Below are 13,839 nucleotides of genomic sequence, written 5' to 3'. Positions count from 1 at the left end.
AGTCAATCACCGAAAACCAGGTTGCAGAAGCTGGAATCATAGTCAATAGGGCAGTAATGTCAGGAACAACTGGAAATTGTGGCACAACTATTTTATTGACCTCTCTAAGATCGATCACGAATCTGTAAACAGGTGGCTGGGAAGGGTCAGTTCATTTCAAAACAGGCAGAACAGGACTATTGCAAACGTTGCCTCTTGTCTCTTCAATTACATCTTTTTCAATTAGATCATAAATGATCGCTAGTAAAGCTTTTTCACCTTCACTAGAAATTTTGTATTGGGGAATGCGTGGCATTTTAACATTGGCTTTCAATGTTACAACATATGGCGGTATTTCCAAAAGACCTACATCATTAGGACCAGTAGCCCAAAGAATATCAGGGAGAGATGACAATTCTGTTGGAAGTTTATCCCTTGACAAATACATTGGAGAAACCACTTTCTTAGCTAGTGTAAGTTGTACTCCAGAAGGAGAACAGTACAAAGTTGCATACAATCTTTTCAGCAAATCTAATCCTAGCAAGTTTTCACCACAACCTGTTGTCAGAATAAGGGGTGCTTCGAATTCACAAGGTCCAACAGAAAGGGACAAAGGGTCAGAAATCGGATTTCTAACTGGGGCGCCAGAAAAACCTACTGATACATTTGTTTCGCCAGACAAAGGTGCGCCAGGGAGTTTTGAGTGCATAATAGAACTCTTTGTAGCACCAGTATCCAACAGAAAAGGCTCTGACACACCTGATGTAATCACCTCAACGTAAGGCCCACTCTGATCTACTGGAACTGAAACAACTCCCTCTCTTTGTCTATGACTGTCCTAGCAATCATTACCGTCCATATTCTCATCTTCTGCATAGTAATCATCAGCATAGTACTGAGCCGTCCTACCAGACGCGTTATTCTGCTGATCAAATCTATTCATAGAATTTTGAGGCGGAAGGGGACGAGCGTTCTGGGGGAAACTTCCACGTCCTCTACCTCTAGGAGCTTGTTGAACACCTCTACCTCATGAGCCAGAAACACCATTTGCGCGCTGTAACAAGATAGGGCAACTATACTTGAAATGACCCTCTTCCTTACAATATGAACACTGATTGGGACCTACAGGGACACGTGGTTGAGTGTACTCGACTCTTTGCGAGTTCCTCTGAAACTGTTGAGGTTGCTGATAGTTATTCTGACCACCACTATTCTGACCACCACGTGGCGGATATGCTTGCTGTAACAAAACCTTCGTTTTTAACTCTTTAGTTTTCTTTTCTGCTCTATCTTTCTCATCTTTGTCTCGATTTTCGTAATATTGTGCAGTAGCCAATATCTGTGCTGAAGAGGAAACTGCCCAAGAACTCTCTGAATCTTTTAACTTTTTACACAACTCGGGAAGCAGATTGTGCACAAATTTATCGACGAACAGTCGCTGACCACCTTCTGTGCTCACATCTTTACCACTGTGGTCGACAAACGTTTCTTCAAACCTGGTGAAGAAATCTGACACAGTTCCATCTTTCTTCTGCTTACACGCAGACAATTTATCCCAATTTACTTGCATCGCAGGCATTATAGTTTTCATGTAATCAATGATCTTACCAGGAAGTTCTGCTACTAAAGGCTCAGGTTTAGCACCACCAACTTGTCGGTCATCTGCAGCCGCAATATTAGCCCATGAGTCACCTAACTCCTGATCATGATCTGCATGACGAATCTTACCCCATAAAGGCTGTGGGACAACATTCCCAAACAACATATCTATATCCGCTAAATTCATGATGCATGAGCCTGCAGTCTGTGACAGTTCTTTGTAATACCCTGCAGGATTTTTACGGGGATCAGGTAATGTCTGTTTAAGAGCCAAAACTTCAGCTCGCTTCCATGGAACATGTACCCATACACGCTGAAAATGTGCTGGTATAGGTGGTGGAACATTACCAGGACCAGCTGCTACTGCTTCCTTCCATACTGGAGGAACTTCTCTCATGGGATATTGTCTCCCCTTCTTCTTAACAGAGGAATCAGACTCAAACAACGACCTAGAAACACCTTCAGTCCTAAGCGACAACAACGTCGCAACTGCTTTCTCAACATCTGAACCCACAATTGCGCCTTTTGAAAACTCAAACCGTACATGGCTCAACTCGGGCGGATTAGATTCCAAATCATTGTCCTCTAAATCTTCACATAGGAAACCACTCATTTTCTCAAAAACGTATCTCTGTTTCGATGCTTCCCACTGATGGAAGACATCCATAACAGATTGTAGGTCATATTTAGTCGGTTCGGTCATCCATCTATGTGCCAAATAATTCAACGTTTCCTTCTCCCTAGAATTAGGCAGTTGGCTATGCAACTGCTTACGCTGTGTGTCAGGAGTTACACTTGTTGCACCAAAGAAAGGATATAAAATACTAGTAACAGTACTAGCCACTCTCTGACGAACAGAAGGAGAAGTTGATGAAAAGACGAGCGGATAAGCAGGGTTAGGCGAGGCAGATGCAGAGGCAGTGTCAGGAGAAGTACCAGGAGTGGTAGTCGTTATAGTAGTTAAAGTTGTAGGAAGTAAAGGCAGAGCAGATGTCAAAGTCGGTGGCCCTTGAGGAGGCTGCACCGGAGGAATAGGAGCCAACTGAAGAGTAGCTGGTGGGTGCTGTGGAGGAGCAGGAGGCAATGCAATCACAGGTTGCGCAACTAAAGGTTGCGGAGGTGCCGTAGCATTCTGCGCATAGGGGGGTGGCGAACTTAACAAATGCGCCATTAACGGATCTTTTTCAAGTTCTTTTGCTGCATCTTGCTGAAGAGGCGGCAAAACTGGATAGCATTTATCTATTACCATTTTACGTTGCCTGTGCAACTGCTCACTCATCTGTTCCTCTTCATTGTCTGTATACTGCATAGCAGCTTGCATTATCGAAATACCCCTTTCTCTCTTACTTTTCTTTGCTAATTTAATTTCTTTCTGTTTGGCTTCCTTACGCCATAGGCGGAAGGAGTCAAACATCGCCGGCCGGGCTTTCTTCTTGAAAAGTTTAACTTCGAGGTTATCTAAGATTTCCGTGTCAAAGCTTCCATATTGGGGCCATTTTAAAACACCATCCTTTCTGGTGTAGCGGATCCACACTTCATTTTATGTGATGGGGCCTACTCCATGTTTCACATACAATTCATAAGTTGGAGTTCCAATCGGAGGAACCGGACACGAGTCCTCCAATCGGGAGTCCCTATTATTACAACCAAGACAAAACACATTTCCAAGTCTGCTAAGACCAGGCATCTTCGCTCTCTAGTCGAGCTTCAAACTTCAAAGGATTATCGATTACGATATTGCTCGTGAATACACGAGTCCTTTGGCTTTGGCACTTGCAAGTTCCAAACAAAGTGATCCCAACGGGGGTACCCAAACTAAGACCAACTAAGGACTGGGAGACGCTCCACTTATACTTAACTGAGATATCGATGACTTCACCAGAAGACTCGTCTATCGTTTCGCTCTACCAAACTTTAAGGGTCCAAATCAGGGCGATAGCCAGGGCAGCAGTCCTTTGTAGCCGTCGGGAAGCGAGGAACCTCGCAGCAAAGACTTTCGGACCACGTCGACATGCAGGGGTCAATGAAGTGGTTGGCCTTCCTCCAGAATTTTCACACGAAGCTCCTCACGAACCTCTGGCTGGACCGGTACCGCTGGTCGAGCTCCACGTTGGGCGCCAGCTGAGGTACTGGGTTTTTCAGAACCGGTACCGAACCGGTAACCCAGTGGTGTCAGGGTACACCCTAAGACCTCGAGTACTTTCCTGATTCAGACCACAGAAACTCAGAGTCTTCTAGGTGAAGTCAAAGATCGAATTTATTGGCTGCAACCAAGTAACAGGCATCCTAGAAGTACAACAACACGGTGTGTATATTCTCAGGAGACTGCTCAATCTTACAAAATCAGGCTTCTCTTTTTATACAAAATATTATGCTTCAGGCAAACATTCTTGGATTTACAGTAGACCATTCACATATTTTTACTACAAAGAAAAAGCAGAGTCATGATGACAAGCCCACATTCCAGTTCGTCCAGCCCACAACAAATTACCCGGCAAGGCCCAACATTTTCATCAGATATCGGTGTACCCCCAATAAAAACGGGCACCTCCTCATCATAAAGCAAGTGAGAGAAAAGAGCAGGGACAGGTGTGAGCAAAATTAGGCAGGGTGTGTGTGCGATGAAAAGGGTTTATGGCATGTTGTGCCTTGATGCTATCTCGTTCGGCCACTGGGAGAGGAACTGACCAAACAGGTTCGGCCTGGGGCAATGGTTTCAGCTTGCCCAGGTCAGAGAGAAGTCAATTAAGGTGTACGTGTCCTTTGGAATCGAATTTAGCTGTATTATAAGCCTATGTGAGGGCAACCCACAAAATGGCTGCCGTACACAAAATGGAAGCCAAGGGTTCAAGACGAAAATGACGATTTCGAGGTGAAATCGTTACTGGAATATGACGGAAATGCTTGTACATAGTGTACTAGCCATTTTCGGTCTTTTGATATAAAAATCGTCATGCTACGACGAAGTTTTATTCACGAGTTCAGAATTTTCAGAATTACACTTGGCTGGGCGCAGAGATTGTCCCTATATATAAGAAGGGGTCGCCTCTGCTCCCAGCCAACTACAGGCCTATCAGCCTTATTGATGTAACTCAGAAAATTTTTGGTAGGCTGATACTAGACCACCTCCAAAATTGGATTGAGGAACTTGCTATCCTGAGTCCCTACCAGGCCGGGTTTAGAAGGGGGGTCTCAACGGACCAGATCTTTCGTCTGAATCTTTTGTTTTGGAAGACTGTGGCAATGGAGGGCGGCAGCTTGTACACGGTATTCGTGGACTTGCGAGCAGCCTTCGACTTAGTGCCAAGAGACAGACTTTGGATTGTCCTGGCTGAGCTAGGGATCCCGGTGGATATTTTGTCAATCCTGATGAGACTACATCAGGGGAATTCGCTCGGGTCAGGTGTGGCAGAAGTGGTGCACTCTCGGGTAGTTTCCCCGTTGGCAGAGGGGTAAGACAGGGCTGTGTGCTCGCACCGACCCTGTTTTGCCTCTTTGTCAACCGGGTGATCGACCACTTGAATAGGCTGGTTGACATTGACGCTCCTAAGCTCAATGGTAGCAGGGTGCCCGCTATTATGTTTGCGGACGACACCCTGCTGCTATCTAAGTCCCCTATGGGTATACAACGGGTTTTGGATGGGTTTTCGATCTTCTGTGTGGAGCGCGGGCTGGAGATCAATGCCCTGAAAACAAAATTTATGATCTTTAACCCCCCCCCCTCAACACGTCCAAATCCTACCATAGGGCCGTTGAGACTAGAGAGGGTTTGCACCTTTGAATACCTGGGACTAACCATCAACCAGAACATGACATGGGATTCACATTGCACCAAGGCCAACATGAAACTGGTTCAGCTAACGGGTGACATTTGTAGGATGGCAAGCAGGCTGACCTATAAGCCTTTTGGTCCCCTTCTCCATATCTATAAAATGCAGGCAAGAGGGGCAGTCACTTATGGCGGAGAACTGTGGGGTCATTCAATCGCCCAGAAACTGCAGATTACTGAGAACAACTTTATAAGGCAGCTGGCAGCCCTACCAGCTAGTACCCCTCTCCTCCCGTTGAGACTAGATCTGGGTCTTAGACCCATTACAGAAGAGTTGGGATTAAAACCTATAACTTTTTGGCGCAGAATCTGGAGCACCCCCGAATTATCGAGCTATAGGGCTGAGCTCGAGGAGATCCTACGCTTACCAAATGCTACCCTAATTCCATGGCTGAGATACGTCAAACAAACTTGCGAGACTCTGGGAAGGCCGGACCTATGGCTTGATCCGGGAAATGTTTGTTGCAGGACTCCACGCAAACTTCTCTCGAGAGATTTTTACGAGCAAAAGTTGCTCGCCTCATCTGAGAGTACACGCGAGGGGTCTTTAACAAATCTGTTTATCAAGTCCAAGGACTCATACCTCCTTGAGCTTGTCCTTGACGGAACTAGTCCCGTCCTGACACGAAAACTATTTATGCAGTGGCGATATGGCACCCTCCCTCTAAGGGCATTCACGGATCGCTGGGCTAAGTCTCAGCCCTCCACACAGTGCCCAGCCTACTCATATCCCCAAGAAAATGATTTGCACATTATATTCTTTTGCAAAGCTTATCAAAGACACAGGAAATACTGGCTTGTCCCCCTCCTAAAAAACCTTGGTTTTAGGCTCCACCTCCCAGCCTACAGAATATTAAAGTCAGACTTTTCCCCCCAAATTGTGTTTGCAGTGGCAACATTTTTAAAAGCAATGTGGCACTCTCGCAATCACTGCATCAAGTTAAATACTGACAAATGAACTGCTTGATTATATCTAAATGTAATGCATTGTAACTGGTTTTTAAATATGTTTTTTGTATCATTTTTAACTCTTGCTTAATTGCATTGTCTTGCAATCTTTTTATTTGATAATTATTTTAAATATTCTCAATTGTTGTAATGTTTTATGATCCAAGCAGATCGAATTAAAGATTGTAAAAGTAAAGCATGTCAGTTCGACGCATCTTCGCGGTTCCTAGTCCGTTGGCTAGTGAGTCCCAAAGAAGAACAATCCTTGATTTACTTTGCTTTCCTGGTTGCTCCAGGCTTGCTCCAACTCCTCCCCAAAGGGGGGAGTTCCTCAGACCTTGCTGGTCTGCACCGAAGCCCGTCTCGAAATCCTGTGTGGATTGCGTTTGACATGGCTTGTTGGGTCCAATCCAGATACCTATACCGCAGTCAGCTAGATCCTTTTTGGTACAGCTCGAATCCAGCTCTTGGTTGTCGTCAACGCCTCCTGGTCCTCGTGGCTGAAGAGACAACCTTCACCTGCTCACCTGAAATCACCCGACATCGGCTGGCATCTTCCTATCGCCATCCTGGTCACTGGCTAGTGACCCAGACTCAGTCTCCTCTGCTTTCAGGTTCTTCACATCTCTGATCCAACCTTGGATCCACCCGGACACTTCTCCTCTGGTCGCCTGCAGCACTTCTTCACAGCTCTCCATTGGAATCGACTATGAAACCTGACACCAAAATACACCTATGCACCCGGCATCCCTGGGTGAGGTAACACGAATACTCCGGTGCTCCTGTGGGTCTTGACTCTCGAAGTGTCCTAGTCTAAAGGGGTTCCATCGTAGTTCACCTAGAAGTGCCCTTAAATTGTAAATTTGTACCTTGTTCGTTCTCCATAGAAAGTCAATGGTAACCCTCGGCTGTGTTTAGACACTGCACCCGTCTCCCATGGGCCTCGTACATCCTAACCTTTGGTGGTTCTAGGCAGCCCCAGCAATTACACAGGCCCTAGGTCATCTTTCTAACTCTCACGTGGTTCTCATACCACTATTTTAGTATATGGTTTGTGAGGCACCTAGGGCATAACGTATTCCGTGCAACTTATCGTATCCTCATTAAGTTCCTTGTATTGTACTTTTACCTCTGACCTCATAAAGAGTCCAGAGGGGTTGTGTTAGAATAAATACATATATATATATATATATATATATATATATATATATATATATATATATATATATATATATATATATATATTTATATATTTATATATATATGTGAAAAATGTTCCTGCTCTCGTCAATAATTGACGGGAACACCAGGTGCAGACCTCCAAACCTCGTACCAGCAGGGAAGAAATTAGAACAGAAGCAGATCCAAAGCCTCAAATAGGTGGCAGCTCAGTAAGGACAAACATGCCCCCAGCATTAACAATAAGCGACACAAAATTAGACCAACTAGGGGCTGGCACCAATCTATTCATACATAACGACCAGGAATGCATTAACCCCAGCAATCTAGATGAGGCATATAAAGACCAACCAACCAAGCACTCGACACCTAGACATGAGTCATGTCTAAATCATACAAAGTTTGTTTTCACCGAAAAGGACGTGGTGTGTAACTCCTGGTCGGAACCCAAAATTCTCCTTGACAATAAGGAATCACTAAAAGGTCAATATACAAACAATGTCAATGACAAGCAAATCAAAAACATTAGGGAATCCGATCTGGAAAAAATGAAACCAATCAATAAACTTGAAAGTACAGCCAAGGATGTGCAAGTAAAAGCCCAGGTTGGCTGCCATGCAAGCTACCAACTGCTTCAAGATCCAACAAAGGAAAACCTAATCGAGATAACCAGTGGGTCGGAAAAGGAAGCATACCCACCCTTGGATCAATCGAAAAAAACAAATCAAGTACCCCCTCAGGATGCAACAATAATAGAAATATCGAGCGTCTGAGAATTGTCCGGCTCTAAACGCCGAATTCCGACAGACAAAGTATCTTCCCTGGCCAACTTATCTACACAGTCAACCGACCCCCCCATATACTCAGGGAGGGAGGGCAACAAGTACAATACGAATAATTCACCCAACGAAGCAAAAGATAAATACAGAAAGAACACATCGAGACAAGGGTTAAATGCGCTAATGCAAGGAAAAAAACGAACATAAATGGAAGGATCCTCTTCATTCCAAATTATAAACCACAAGGCCCACAAGACTACCTAAATAGAGGAAACATCCTACACTTGACATCTGTAATTCCGAGTCTCAGCCATCTAACAACTGATGATTTACTATCAATAGAATTTGTAAACTCAGACAACTACTCAATGCAGGACTGCACTTTAACAGTCTGGAGGAATAGCGAAACGGTCACGAAATTACTCAACGAAACCACTAAATTTGATGAGTGGGGGATCACTCTGAAAGCAGAGGTAACACCAGGTTATCCGTCCCCTCTCTTGATGAAACACCGTACAAGAGCAAACAGTCCAGTGGCAAAAAGAATCACACACTCGGTACTGCAAGGTGCCAGGGGCGCGGAAAATCGGAAGCCCGAAGTTCAATTCCGATTAACCCATGGAACACGAGAGGCCTGAAATAATACTCAGGGCACCGACTTGGATCAAAACCCAGTAAAAATTCTATCCTGGAATATCGCGGGAGCAAAAAACATCGTAAGTGATAAAAATAAAACGGACTCCTGGGATACCTATGACATCATTGCACTATAGGAAACATGGCTAACATCTATAGTTGATGTTCCAGGCAGGATAGGATTCCATGTTAGTGCCATTCAAACCCAAAACTACGGCCGAGCAAAGGGGGGTCTTTCAGTCTATATCTCCACAGCACTAAACATCAAGTCCTCCCAGATACCAGCATCCACTGCAGAAATGCAAATAATTAAACTAGAAATGGGATCCCCGGTTGGCATCGGAACTGTTATTCTTATTAATATCTACGCCCACCCAAAATCTAAGGTTAAACAAGAGTTATTCAAGAAACTCAGTGGGGTAATAACAAAATTCCGCCTAGAAGAGCCAACATGGGAAATAATACTCACAGGCGATTTCAATGCCAATTTACTACACCCTCATGAGGATGAAGAAAATATCATCACAGCTAATGAACTCTGGGCTGTCGAAACACAGGAAATCCCGCACGCGAAGAGATTGGATAAAACGGGACGACAGTTGTTGTGAGAGTTAGAACAATAAGGACTACGAGTGTTAAATGGGAGAATAAGTCAGGACAGACCCCCAAACAGCACCTACATTGGCCCTAGCTCATCGACAATTCTGGATTACACCGTTGTCTCCCTTCCACTCTTGGGATTAATTAAAAAGTTCCAAATTATATGCTCTCCAGATAGTGATCATTTGGCCCAGCACATTGAAATTAAATTAACACCTTCAAAACATCTAAATGCACCAAAATTAGCAGGGGTCACTTCAACGATAAACTTGAAACGGTTAAAGTGGACAAGTGCCACACTCCCGCAAATAGCTCAAGATGCAAAGAATTTGCTGCATAAGCTTACCCTAGAAAATGAACTAGCCATGGAAACGTGGGTTACCTTTGTGGATAAATTACCAAAGACCAAACTCCATGACAATATAAGGCATAAGGCAAAGAACATTAGCCGTTTCAGCCATGCAATACGCTCTCTAAGAAGACGTTTGCGATAGTCCGTGAGGAGAGCACATGGTCACAGTTCCCAATCCAAGGCATGGCAGGACGTACGTTACATAAAGAAACTTTATAAGAAACAAATTTGGATCGAAAAAAACACGAGGTCACCGATTTTTGGACAAAAATAATACATAATGCAAAAAAATCTGATTCTAGAGCATTTTGGTCTCAAGTAAACATACTCAACAGATCATCTAGCCCTATATGCATGACCTGCATTACTGAAAAGGCATGGACACAGCATCTAGTTGATACCTTTTCAATAAATCCTATGAAATCTCCTCCGCTAACAGAAATTTCAGCATTTCAAAGATCCAATGCTGATACAATAGCGCTTGATCTTATTAACATCAATCAGCAAGATCCTGAACCACATGAGGAAGCAGACATACTACAAATAATAAAGAAAAGCAGGAAAGATAGTGCACCAGGACCGAACGGCGTTCCTCAGGCAATTTACAAGGAGGATCCTCACTTCTGGGCCAGCAACTTTTACAAATTGTTTCGGATAATAAACATCGGTGGTCGGATTCCGGAAAGCTGGCGAGGGGCGATCATAAACCCAATCTACAAAGGTGGTGACCGAAAAAATCCTGTAAATTACCGCCTGATAGCGCTCATTGACGCCGAGGCAAAGTACTATGCCTCATTGGTATTAGCCGACCTTACAAAATGGTCTGACAGTTACAACAAAATACCTGTAAACCAGTCAGGGTTCCGCCGTGGCATAGGTACCATGGCAAACGCCGTAGCGATAAGCCTGATTGCAGAAAAAAGCCTTCAAAATCATCAAGTACTACACTTATGCTTCGTGGATTTTAAGGCAGCTTTTGACCGTGTCAGCCGACAATTACTCTGGGCAAAATTAAAGCAGCAGGGCCTGCCGGACGCGATCTTAAACCCAATAATGGACCTATACACCAACACCTGGATGCAGGTAAAGATTGATAACGGCAATCGGCTAACGAGGAAGATCGGCACCTGTGATGGTCTAAAACAAGGCTGTGTCCTGGCCCCCCATCTGTTTAACTTATTCATGGCCGACTTGACACCAAGACTTGATGGGACCAATGCACACCCCCCACGCTTAGGAATAATGCCCCTCACGCATCTCTCCTACGCTGATGACGTTGTTCTCCTTAGTCAGACGAAAATAGGATTGCAACGTCTCATAAACGAACTGGCTGAATACACCAAACAGAATATTCTACAAATAAACACCACGAAAACAAAGGTCTTGATTATAACTCACCGTCGCCCAAAAGTACCGAATTTTATAATTGACAATAACAAATTGGAAGTAGTGGATAATTATAAGTACTTGGGAATATACTTGGATACACGGTTCACCTTCTCCGCGCACTTCAATGACATCGAGAAGAAAGGCACAGCGCTACTCCATGCATTCAGCAGTTTATCAAAATCACTTAAGGGCCCCTTGTTCACCCCCCTTTTAACAGTCATCAAAGCCAAGCTACTTCCAACAATAGCTTATGGCAGTGTGGTTCATTGTGGAAAGAGCGCGCCGCTCTTGGACAAAATCCAAACAAGGGTGTATAAACGCATATTCAGATTGCCATGCGACGCCTCACCCGCCCAGGTTCGGCTTGAATTTGAATTGAAGTGTCAAACATTGCAAAACAAATACGACACAGTTAGATTCTGGTACAATGTGTGGCGAAACCGTGAGATACAAATAAACCTTGCTCTCTGGGATGCCATGCAAAGCAACCCAAACTCCCAGCATACAAAGTATTTAAAATCATCCCTAGAAACCACAGCGCTGGCGTCTTTGTGAGAAAAGCAGTTACCCGTGTCTTCATTCAAACAGGCTACAAAAAAGGCAGCTAATTGGCACTCGCTGATTGCTGATAAAACAATCCTGAGACAAAGCTCACACTCCTGGATGATAATCCAATCATATAAGAAGCTGGCCCCGGCACCCTATCTAGGGCTAGCCTTTTCCTCACATCTGAAATCCAAATACCTAACCCTACGAATGGGTAATTTGCCTACAAATGCTGACCAACCGGGCTGGAGGACACCAGGCTCAAAGGAGTGTAACTTATGTGGCACTGCGGTACAAGATCTCATTCATCTGATCTGCATTTGCCCGCAACTAGACAGTGAACGTCGGCACCTGCTCAAGGCAAAATTTAACAAACTAGGAATCCGCACATGCCGCTCAGCCATAGTCCAAGTGTTGGACTCAGCGGACCCTCAATTTATCTGTCGAATAATTAAATATGTTATCAATTTTGAAAAAAAACAGAAATTGTGTCAAGACCTACTACAAATTTGATTTCCCCGAACTTTTTAACCTGTATTTTATAGAATTTGAATCAGCATTTACAATTTTTTATACCAGGACCACTATGTTTACCTTTTAAATCAATGGTTGTTTTATTATTCTATAAGAACGTGCTTTCTCTGATCCATCTTAAGTCAATGTTGCATCTTACATTGTAATGGTTTTTATTAACTACACAATAAAGAATTTTCACACAGGTGGCAGAATAGAGATTTTATTCATATTCAAGGATAAATGCCCATCCGACAACTCGTTTCACTCCTCTAGGGAGCTTTATCATATATATATTTGATATAAACCTTGTGTGGTGTGCTTTCATTTGATCATTCAAGAGATTATAATTGGTAAAACAACTTGCTTAACTCGTCTCCAAGTCTTAGCCTGAAGGCTGCTCTCTACAGCTACCACTAGGATAGCTTCTATAAGGTTGATTTTATAACCTACCATCAATAAGGGTCGTTTGTATCTAGTGCCAGGTGCCCACTAGAATAGTGGACATCATATACCAGGCCAACTTCTCACAATTATCCCTCATAAGACCGCTTGGAATTGGTGTGCGCTTTAGTGAACTCCGCTTCACGAAGAAGAAAGTACCCAAAATAAACTGTTATGGCTCTTGGCTGCTTCATTACACCTGATTGGGCCTGTCCAGGCTTTTTAAGTGTAAATGGAGAGTGGTGTGCATGCTGAATTTCCATGTCCCAGTTTAATTGTTGGAGCTCCAGGAAAGCCCCCTTCATCAGCTTCAGAACATAGGCTCTAATATTACCTCCTTCCGCCCCTTCATCAGTGCCTAAAATTCTCAGATTGTTGCGCCGTGGCCGATTTTCGTAATCTTTAAGTTTCCACTGTATGTCATTATTTGTAATCCTTGAACCTCTGTCTGGGTTTGGCTTCCAGTCACATCGTTCTCCAGCCCTACCATCCGTTCTTCAACTGTGGTTAGTCTTTCACTGATTTCTGAGCAGGCTTTTGCCACCTTTCTAATGGTTCTTCATCAGAATTATGTACCCCTGGTTGACCAACAATCCCCTGTCAAATGTCCAGCTTTGCTGTGCGCTTTCACCCCCCATATGTGTAATTCCTAATACCAAAGGATTGTGGTCTGAAATTACCCAGGGGTAATTTTCCATACAGCAATTCGCTATTATATTTTGCGAAACAAAAAAGTAGTCCAGACGGGCAACGGTCTTATGCTGAGCCATAAAGAACGCGTTCCCTGGATCTAACATCTGAGTGGGCCTGTCCTCGCTTTTTAAGTGTATATGGAGAGCAGTACACATGCTGAATTTCCATGTCCCAATTTAATTGTGGGAGCTCCGGGAAAGCCCCCTTCATCAGCTTCAGAATATAGGCCCTAATCTCACCCCCTTCCGCCCCTTCTTCAGTGCCTAAAATTCTCAGATTGTTGCGCCGTAGCCGATTTTCATAATCTTCAAGTTTCCACTGTGTCTCCGTTATTTGTATTCCTTGATCCTCTG

This window comes from Lissotriton helveticus, chromosome 8, assembly GCF_964261635.1.
Source record: "Lissotriton helveticus chromosome 8, aLisHel1.1, whole genome shotgun sequence".
NCBI lineage: Eukaryota > Metazoa > Chordata > Amphibia > Caudata > Salamandridae > Lissotriton > Lissotriton helveticus.
The sequence above is the reverse complement of the archived record's forward strand: the minus strand, read 5'-3'. Positions refer to the sequence as shown.